The 10,141-nt window shown below is 39.4% G+C and overlaps 1 long non-coding RNA gene across 1 annotated transcript; it reads left to right on the top strand.

Annotated features, from left to right (window-relative positions):
• The first annotated feature begins 1,990 nt into the window (after positions 1-1,990).
• Positions 1,991-6,796, top strand: LOC149497749 (uncharacterized). The gene is made up of 3 exons (XR_016320188.1): positions 1,991-4,416; positions 5,223-5,292; positions 6,598-6,796. It is a non-coding gene; the product is annotated as an uncharacterized LOC149497749 (long non-coding RNA).
• Positions 6,797-10,141: the final 3,345 nt, after the last annotated feature.

Below are 10,141 nucleotides of genomic sequence, written 5' to 3'. Positions count from 1 at the left end.
CAATGTTTGATTAATTGTGTTGTGATAATGCTATGCTTTGTTTGTGTGGAATTGGGATGAAGTGGACCACCGTGGGTTTGTGAGGACGGTCTGTGAGGACGGTCTGTGATATGGATCCGAATATTATATGATATTTGACCGTCGGCCGAGAAAATGGGAGATCGGCGCCCCCGTGTGCACCTGATGATATGGATTATGTGGAAAACCACAGGATGGCTTCTTGTTGTTGCGCACCTGATAATCTAGATTTGATTGTAGCCCGCAGGGTGGCCTCCTGTTGTGAGCACTTGATGATCTAGATTGGATGGAGACCACCGGGTTGCCTCCTGTTGGTATGGAAAAGAAAAGAGAGAATGGAAATACAATGAGAGGACTGGTCAGTGAGGATTAGACCAGTTGGCCGTATGGGGGATCGGCTCCTTGGTGCACATGTATGAGAGGGCGAGCCATGTGTGAGGACGGCTCGTTGGGGTTTCAGGTGGCGCCACTGACTAATTTCCACGTGATGTGATTATATGAAGATGTTATGATTGTGAGTGCTGGTGATATGCCATTTGTGTGACTGGCTGCGTGAGCATATAACTAGTCGGATGACTAGATTAATATGTGTACACATTTGTGTGACTGTGTGTGTGGTGCAATAATTATTACTCCTTAGAAAACTCACATGTCTTGTTTGATTTTTCAGGAAGTAGGTTTTTCCTTTAATCCGATTTAGGCTATGTTTCTTCGGCGCAGGGCAATAAAGAATTTTTCCTAGATCCATAATTATTTTGCTATGTATACTAACAGTTAGTGACTCCGCAGTTGTAGGATTTGTATACTTTTAATCGTTTATTATTATAGACGAGATAATTATGTGAACCCATATTATAAATGTGATGCATTATTAATTAGGCCCGAACTGTGGAATGTTCTAGCCGATAAATTCGGGCCGAGATTTAATAAAATCTTGAGGTTTATTTTTCATAATCATATGGACTAAATGTTGAAATTTATACCGAGATAATGGATTCTAGTGTTTCAGGCTTACTACGGGTCTCGGGAGCCTTAAGCTTACCTGGGCCCTAGTGCCGGTCCGGCCCATGGAATTGGGTCGTGACACCATGCCCGAAGTCGTTACCTTAACCGCAAGGAGGGGGATGCCGAAGGCAGGGCTAGTGACTGGAGTGAAGTCGTAACAAGGTAGCCGTACTGGAAGGTGCGGCTGGATCACCTCCTTTTCAGGGAGAGGTAATGCTTGTTGAGTATTTTGGTTTGACATTGTTTCACACCAAAAAAGAAGGGAGCTACGTATGAGTTAAACTTGTTGACGGAAGTCTTCTTATACAATTGATATAGTTGGACTTAAAATTAATTGAATTAATAAATGAGATTCGATTTTAAAATTAATAAAATTAATTGAATTTAGTTAAAAAAATTACATAATTGATATTCCGAAACTTAAAAAAAAATCATAAAATTGATATAGCTGGACTTAAATAAATAAATAAATAATTATTTTATAGTATCATGGCTAGTCTAAAAAATATAAGTTATAATTAAATTAACTCATCTATATACTTATTAAAATAAATGGGCAGATTTAAGTAACCTTCGTTAAAAAAAAAAAAAAAAATTTAAACATGACTGAAATTAAATTTCAATAATAACAAATATATATATATATTCTTATACTCCATGTAAAACATTAAAACACACATAGTGAAAAAATATATATATGGACATGAGACCCACAGAATGTCATATGCCTATTATTTTTTTATCATTATTCTATTGACATTTATGCTCATAAATATTGTCAATTTTTTTTTTTGACGGTATAGACTTGGATTGGATTTATAATAGTAAAGAAGGACAAACTGGGTAATATGAGGAAATCTAAAATACTGTTCCTATGACCCACAAAATGTCATGTGGCAATTACTGCAATTTACCTTTATGTTCCCTAATGGTTATCATTTTTTCCGGACTTGCGACTACTTTTTTTTTTTTTTTTTTTTTTTGAGATCAAACTCGGAGTTTAAAGAAGATAACGAGATCGGCGCAGAATCTGGGCTTTAGTTGCAGCAGCCTCTCAGTGCTGTGGTGATGGTGAGCTGCCCCAGTGTCTCCTTTAACTTGATTCTCTATAACTGACGGGAGATGGAGGTTCATGGCCATCACACTTGTCCAGATCAATTGGCTTCTCAGAGGATTACTTATGCATCTGCAGTTCGAAACACTAAGGAGAAAACTAAGATCGATAGATCCTTTATGTCGGCCATCGTTCACGACCCTTGCTTAACATCGAAATAACCTAGTCGATTCAAGGTGTTCCTTCTATTTCATTCTCATGTGATGAATCCAAGAAGCTAGCTAATCAATTTCGATTTGCTCTTATTGGTATTTTTCAATCTGGCCATCCTAGCATGAAAGCCCTTCAACAATTTATGGATAAGATTGGTTTTAAGGGAGAATTCTCTCTAGGTTTATTAGACTCTTCACATGTTCTAATCAAATTCGACTTAGAAGAAGATTTCCACAGATGCTGGTTGAAACAAATTTGGTATTTTCAAGGTTTTTCAATGAGAGTTTCTAAATGGACGCGTAACTTTCGTCCCAATACAGATTGCTCAATTGTCCCTGTATGGATTTTATTTGAAGGCCTGCCTATACATCTATTTGACAAAGCAGCTCTCTTTCCTATAGCTAATTTAATTGGGAAACCATTAAAGGTGGATGCGACCACATCAACATTATCCAGACGCTCAGTGGCGCGTGTCTGCGTTGAACTGGATTTATCTAAAGATTTACATAATAGAGTGTGGATTGATAATGGTGATTTAGGTTTTTTCCAACCAGTTAGCTACGAAAGTTTGCCTTTATTTTGCCCCAAGTGCTGTAGGTTTGGCCACAAAATTCAATCTTGCCCTCTTAATTCTTCTTCATCAGTCCCTACTTCCCCTGCTGATGTTAAGGAATTGGCTAAAGTTACTCAACAATGGATTCCTAAAACCACTGCACCCACAACTATTGTTTCTTCTTACAGATCTGAAGTCTCTTCTGCTGAACTTCCCACTCAGACTCTTGTTGCCGCACAAACCACTGCACCCACAACTATTGTTTCTTCTCACAGATCCGAAGTCTCTTCTGCTGAACTTCCCACTTAGAATCTTGTTGCCGCACAGGTCGATATTGCCACAGACTCTTCTAATCAATAACCAGTTGATTCACAAACTTTATCTGAGCACCCTCCGGATACTCATCTTCTTTTTAAAGACGAGACTGTAACAATGTAGGCTTTGAATGACATGGGTGGATCAGAATTAGAAACTGCTCGCAACTCCGATGATGATTGCATCCAGCACAATTCTGACTCGAATCTTCCTGCCACTGATACTACTTGCACTCGAGATGAACTGCAAAATGCTAGTAAAATAATTGACACCAAATTAAAAGCTGTTGCGGGGTAGCACAATAGCGATACAGAAGAAGATTAAAGCTTTGTGCGTGTGGAACGAAAAAGAAATTCTCAAGAGACGATCTTCCAGAGCCTCGAGAACCTCCTACAGGGGCAATCGTTCAGTCACTTTCTTATCCAACTCTGATAAATGAATATTATGATCTGGAATTCTAGGAGCCTGATTTCTTCTCTTTCTAGGCTCCAAGGTCTTTGTAAAGAATTTAACTTTCACTTATTAACTATTATCGAACCTATGGTTAATGCCAAGAAAAATTTGTGGTATGCTTGCAAATTGGGATTTAGTGATGCTGTCTTTTCAGATGATAATAAAATATGGATATTCTAGAAAGCTCAATATGTTTCATTAGCTAAATTTAGTGGTGGTCGAAGCTTGCTGTCGTGCCAAGTTGAGGCACATTCTTTGGGCTTCAGATTTCTTTTGGCACATTCTTTGGGCTTCAGATTTCTTTTTACTTCTATTTATGGTCCTCATAACAGAATTGACAGGAATTATCTATGGGATGCTATGAGAACCCTTTCTTCTCAACTCTCTCTTCCCTGGCTTGTTGGCGGGGACTTTAATGTCATCAAGAGCCCTGCGGAGTATAAGGGTAATTCTTCTCCTTGTCTCAATAGCATTCAAGATTTTATTTCTTGCTCAGATGACTGTGGTCTAGTGGATGTCCCCTTCTATGGTAGTAATTACACTTGGACAGGTATGCGTTCTTCAGGCAGGGTTTGGGAAAGATTAGATCGACTTATGGCAATAGTATCTTTCTTTGATCTATTCTCCGATGTTCATGTTCGACACCTGAGGAATGCCTCATTTGATCACTCACCTCTTTTATTAAACTGCTCCAAGATTAATAACAAAATCCCCAAGCCCTTCAGATTCCAGCATATGTAGTTTACTCATGAAGGATTCCTATCCATAGTCAAAGAGAATTGGAACAGCAATTTTTATGGGGGAGGTATGTAACGCCCTATTTTTCCTGTGTTGCAATAGTAGTTTATCTGTCTGTGAATAGTACTATCGGTCCGGGAGTCGGTATTATTTTGGTCCAGAAAAATTATTATATATAGGTAATAGGTTCTATCACATTTTTGGAGCATGCATGCATGGTTTTTATGGGTAGAAAGTAAGTAATGAATATTTTTGGAGAATTTTAGAGAATTAGTGTGTAGTGACTTAAGGTGTGATATTAATGAAGGAAATTAGAGGCAATAGTTGTGTGGATGAAATTTGAAATGGTGTTAGATTAATTAAGGAACTTCGAAGAATTATTTTTATGGAGTAAATTTGAGAATTTTGTTGTGTTACATAATATTTTGAAGGAATTTAATTTGGAGAATATTTGTAGCCATTAGATTAGATTTACATTCAATCCTAGCCATCCAATTTTTATGGAGTAAATCATTATCACCTCCATTATTTGGGCAACACTATCCTTCTTCTTCTTTTCCTACGTCTTCTTCTTCTTCTTCTTCTTCTTCTTTTTCTTCTTCTTCTTCTTCTTCAATTTTTCCTTAGTAAACACATCAAAATCACCCATACAACTTGAGTTAATTAAGACATATTAGAGATTGAAGCTAGAGAAGTAATATTTGGTGACTAATTTCAAGGAATTTGGTGATTTTCCCTACTTGGTAAGTGATTTTAGGATAAGGTATTTATGTTGGGGTTTAGAGTTTTCTTTAGCATATACATGCTAAATCATGCTCCACTTCTTCTTTTGTTTGTGTTTTCTTTGTTTGATTTTGAGTGTCTTACATGTAGAGGGTGGAGAGCCTTCCACCAAGGATAAGGGCAAGACCAAAGCTTGAGCTTGTTAAAGCTTGGTTTGAAGGTTAGTGCAATTATACTTTCACTTGTTTAAGTTGTTTTTACATGATTAGGCTTTTGAATGAATTTTGTGAATTTTGTATGTATTGGTTAACTTGCTGAATTCATGTTAGATATGTTCTGCCGTGAGATTAGAACTCATTTTCGACCCCTTTATACTCCCCATCTGTTTCTGACTTCTTCATGAAAGTTGCAGCTCTATTTCTTAGCTTTCCAAAACATATTTTTATGTCTAATTCCAGTACTTGTAGCTCAACTTATGATTTAAATACCAAAACTGGTTCTGTTATGGTGTCTTACCAGTATATCCGAAATCATTGTCCTTTTTGACCACTATAATGACATGATTAGGTTCTGAGTTATTCATAAAAGTTGTTGCCCTGTGTCTTGAGAATTCTCTCGTTCTGGATTGGTTTCATTTGAGTGTTTGGTGAAGTAGGAATTCAAGAAACATTGGACTTGGTTCTGCTGAATCAGGTCTGATCTGTTGGTCTGTGTTATGAGCTTTTGTTTGCTATCTTACTCTTTGATCTGGTCTGTGGTCCCTTCTGAACATTTGTATCATTTTGGCTTAGCTTTCTAATGAATCTAATTTCATTCAATTTGGAGACCCATAACTCAAATTATGTGTTAAAAACCCAGCAAAGGTCAAGTTTATAACAATGCTGAAAAGTTCTTGATTTATGTACTTTTATATTATATTAAGTATATATACATTTATAGTGTTTTGAGTAAAATATTTGAACTGATGAGTACTACATGAAGAGGTTTTGATTAAGAATTATTGCTTTTGTGAAAGAATGCTTTTGATTTAGGCTCTACTATACATGATTGAGACGTAGTATGATGAGATGGATTTTCTTATTGTGAAGCTATGATCATATGCTAGGGTTATCAGCCCTTATAAATAGGCGGACGCGCTTATTTGTGTGATGGGGTGGTGCTTTCATAGGCCACGATTGTGTGATGGGGGTGGTGCTTTCATAGGCCACGGTGGTGCTTTCATAGGCCACGAGTGTGTGATGGGGGTGGCGCTAACATAGGCCACGATCAAATCTGCTTATGTTCATTCTGTATGAGTATGAGCCTTAACGAAAAATGAAATTTTATTGTTGCTATAAAAGAAAGAAGACATATTTGTATTTATAATCTTCTCATTGCTTTCAAAGTATTTGAATTAAATGAATGCGATTTCGGTATTTATATAGTTGAGTAATTTAAGTTTTGCCTTGGCTATTGTTAATTAAATTGTTGGTTATTTAGCACCACTGAGTCTTCCACTCAGCGCGTTGATTTTTATCACGCGCAGGTTAGGAGCGGAGGGTGTTCTTCAAGACCAGAGGACGAGCATCAGAGTAGATATCACATCTTGGGTAGGATATTTTGTAAATGGTGATTTTTGGCATGTATATAAATATTGTGTTGTGAACGTTGGATATAATAAGTTTGTCATGTATTAAGAGTTATGATTATTTAAAGAAATAACACCTTATTATATTTTTGGTGTATGATGATTAGAGTATGCGTATATTGATGGATATTTAGAAGTGCTTGTAGTATGTTGTTGAATTGGAGGTTTGGGGGTTCAAAAAAAAAAAAAAAAAAAAAATTGGAAGTGTGTATATTTTCTTTGTGTGGCAAGTAAATTTTTAGGGGAAACTCTTGCGAAAGTTTCGTAGGAATTTTCTTAAACATTATTTTTGTAAAAAAAATAAAAATTAATAATAAAAAAAAAAACTGGTAATTACTTGCCTCCTTATGAAAATTTAACCACTTCTAATTTGTGATCTAGACTGGACCCCTGAAATCTGTCTAGATGTAGCACTCTGAAATCTCTTATACTGACTACTCTGCTGGGCCCTCTGACCTCTAGCCTGTCTCTCATTCCGAATAAGCTCAAGCTCTGTAGCAGCCTTCACTAAACCAGCTAATGTAGTGTGGGGCTGGGATGTCAAGTGCATCCTATACTCATCCAGTAACCCCTTCCGAAACCGCTTACACCGATCTGCCTCAGTAGGGACCAACTTACAAGCATACCTACTCAACCGCAGAAACTCTCGCTCATACTCGGAGATAGTCATCCGTCCCTGTCTAAGCTCAAGGAACTCTGCTATCCTCTGATCCGTGTATAACTCCCCTACATATTTCTCCCGAAAAGCAGAGAGAAAGAAATCTCAAGTAACATCCTCAGCTTTTGCTGTCTTCACCATAGACTCCCACCATAGGTAAGCCTCTTCCTTTAGCAAGGAAACAACACAAATCAATCTATCTGCAGGAGTACACTGCATCTGGTCCAAAACCCTCTCTGTAGCTTGGAGCCAAAATTCTGCTGCAGAAGGGTTATCATCTCTCCGACCCATAAAATCCTCAACACGATACTTCCTCAGTCTCTCTACCGGGGTATGAACTGGAACAGGGGCTGGTGCGACTGGAGCCTGGGGAACAGCTCCCGCAGCTTGCCTCAATGCAGCTACCAACTGTTGTACCAAATCACCCTGATTAGGCCCCGCAGGACCCACAGTAGCCTGCCCTACAACCGAGGCACGCACTGCATCGGAACCCAGAATGCCACCAGCGACACCACCAGCTGGCATATCACCCTCTACCATAGCACCCTCTGGAGGGGCAAGGCTAGGTTTCACCATCAGCTCTGCTACAAGAGTACCATCTCTAGTCACAGATAAGCGTGCATTCATAGCACGAAGAGCAACTAATGCCTTTCTACTGAGTGCATCTGCCACGACATTAGCTCTACCCGGGTGGTAATCAATAGTGAAATCATAGTCCTTAAGTAGCTCTAACCATCTGCGCTGCCTCAAGTTAAGCTCTCTCTGCGTAAGCAGATACTTAAGGCTCTTATGATCCGTATACAAGTGGCATTTCTCACCATACAAGTAATGTCTCCAAAGCTTCAAGGCAAACACAATAGCTGCTAACTCCAAATCATGAGTAGGGTAGTTTTTCTCATGTGGCTTAAGCTGTCGGGAAGCATAAGCAATCACCTTGCTCTCTTGCATAAGCACACAGCCCAAACCATTATGCGAAGCATCACTATAAACATCATATGGTCTGCCTGGAGCTGGCTGTGTCAAAACTGGAGCCTCAGTAAGCATCGCCTTAAGCTGCTCAAAACTACTTTGGCATCTATCAGTCCACTCAAAACGGACATCCTTACAGAGAAGTCTAGTCAAAGGGGCTGCAATAAGAGAAAACCCCTTGACAAACCTCCTATAATATCCAGCCAAACCTAAGAAACTTCGAATTTCTGTAACATTCGTAGGTGGCTTCCAATCAAGCACTGCCTCAATCTTCTTCGGGTCCACCCGAATACCCTTGGCAGAAACAACATGCCCTAAGAAAGCAATCTCAGTCAACCAAAATTCACACTTACTGAGCTTGGCATATAACTGTCGGTCTCTCAAGGTCTGTAGAACTGTTCGTAGGTGGTGATCATGATCCTCTCTAGTCGGAGAGTACACTAAAATATCATCAATAAAAACCACCACAAACTGATCCAAATAAGGATGGAAGATCCAGTTCATCAGGTCCATAAACACTGCTGGAGCATTAGTCAACCCAAATGGCATCACTAAAAACTCATAGTGACCGTAGCGTGTCCTGAAAGCAGTCTTAGGTACATCTGATCCCTTCACCCTTAGCTGATGATAACTTGATCTTAGATCTATCTTCGAGAATACACTAGCCCCTCTCAACTGATCAAACAAATCATCTATCCGAGGCAATGGAAGCATATGACCAGGGATTGTCCTATGACAGTGACTAGTCCAACTCACCAGGTTGGGAGGCCAGCTCCTTATGGTCAGAGAGGCAGAGGTAGAGGCCGTAGTGAGGGCTCTGGTACGAGGAGTGAGAGACCAGTTTCTGAGACTGTGGAGAGACCCGAGGCTAGAGCACAGGCGAGGGCTTATGCCATCAGGACCAGGGAGCAGCGGGATGCACTGGATGTCATCGCAGGTACCTTCTCTATCTTTGACACTTTTGTACTTGCTTTGATTGATCCGGGCTCCACGCATTCATACATATGCATCCCTGTGGGTAGATTGGGTAGTATGCATGCTGATACATTAGAGCACAGCGTTGAGGTAACGAGCCCTTTGGGTCAAAGTGTAGTAGTTAATCGGGTGTATAGAGATTGCCCTTTAGTCATTCATGAGTATGTATTTCTAGGTGATTTGATAGAGTTGCCTTTTCAGGAGTATGATGTGATATTGGGTATGGATTGGCTGTCTAGACATGGGGTCATTGTTGATTGTAGACTTAAGAGGATTACACTCCAGACTTCATCTGGTGAGGAGATTGTAGTTACGGGTGAGAGGTCGGATTACCTCTCTAATTTTATTTCTGCTTCTTCTGCTAGAAGACTGATCCAGCATGGTTGTGAGGCCTACTTAGCCTATGTACTTGCTCCAGAGTCAGAATCTCCTAGTGTTCATGATATACCCACAGTATGTGATTTTCCAGATGTGTTTCCAGAGGAGTTGCCTGGTTTACCTCCTGAGAGAGAGGTTGAGTTTGGTATTGAGGTTATGCCTGGTACTGCACCGATATCCATTGCTCCGTATCGAATGGCACCTGCTGAATTGAAAGAGTTAAAAATACAGATTCAGGAGTTGCTTGATAAGGGTTTTATTCGTCCTAGTGTATCTCCATGGGGTGCTCCAGTATTGTTTGTAAAGAAGAAGGATGGCTCACTTAGATTGTGTATTGATTACAGACAACTTAACAAAGTTACTGTGATGGATTTTCTTATTGTGAAGCTATGATCATATGCTAGGGTTATCAGCCCTTATAAATAGGCGGACGCGCTTATTTGTGTGATGGGGTGGTGCTTT

This window comes from Jatropha curcas, chromosome 3 (assembly GCF_041381405.1).
Source record: "Jatropha curcas cultivar XTBG-Jc1 chromosome 3, XTBG_Jcur_1.0, whole genome shotgun sequence".
In the NCBI taxonomy this organism is placed as follows: domain Eukaryota; kingdom Viridiplantae; phylum Streptophyta; class Magnoliopsida; order Malpighiales; family Euphorbiaceae; genus Jatropha; species Jatropha curcas.
This window is presented reverse-complemented; position numbering and strand designations above follow the sequence as displayed.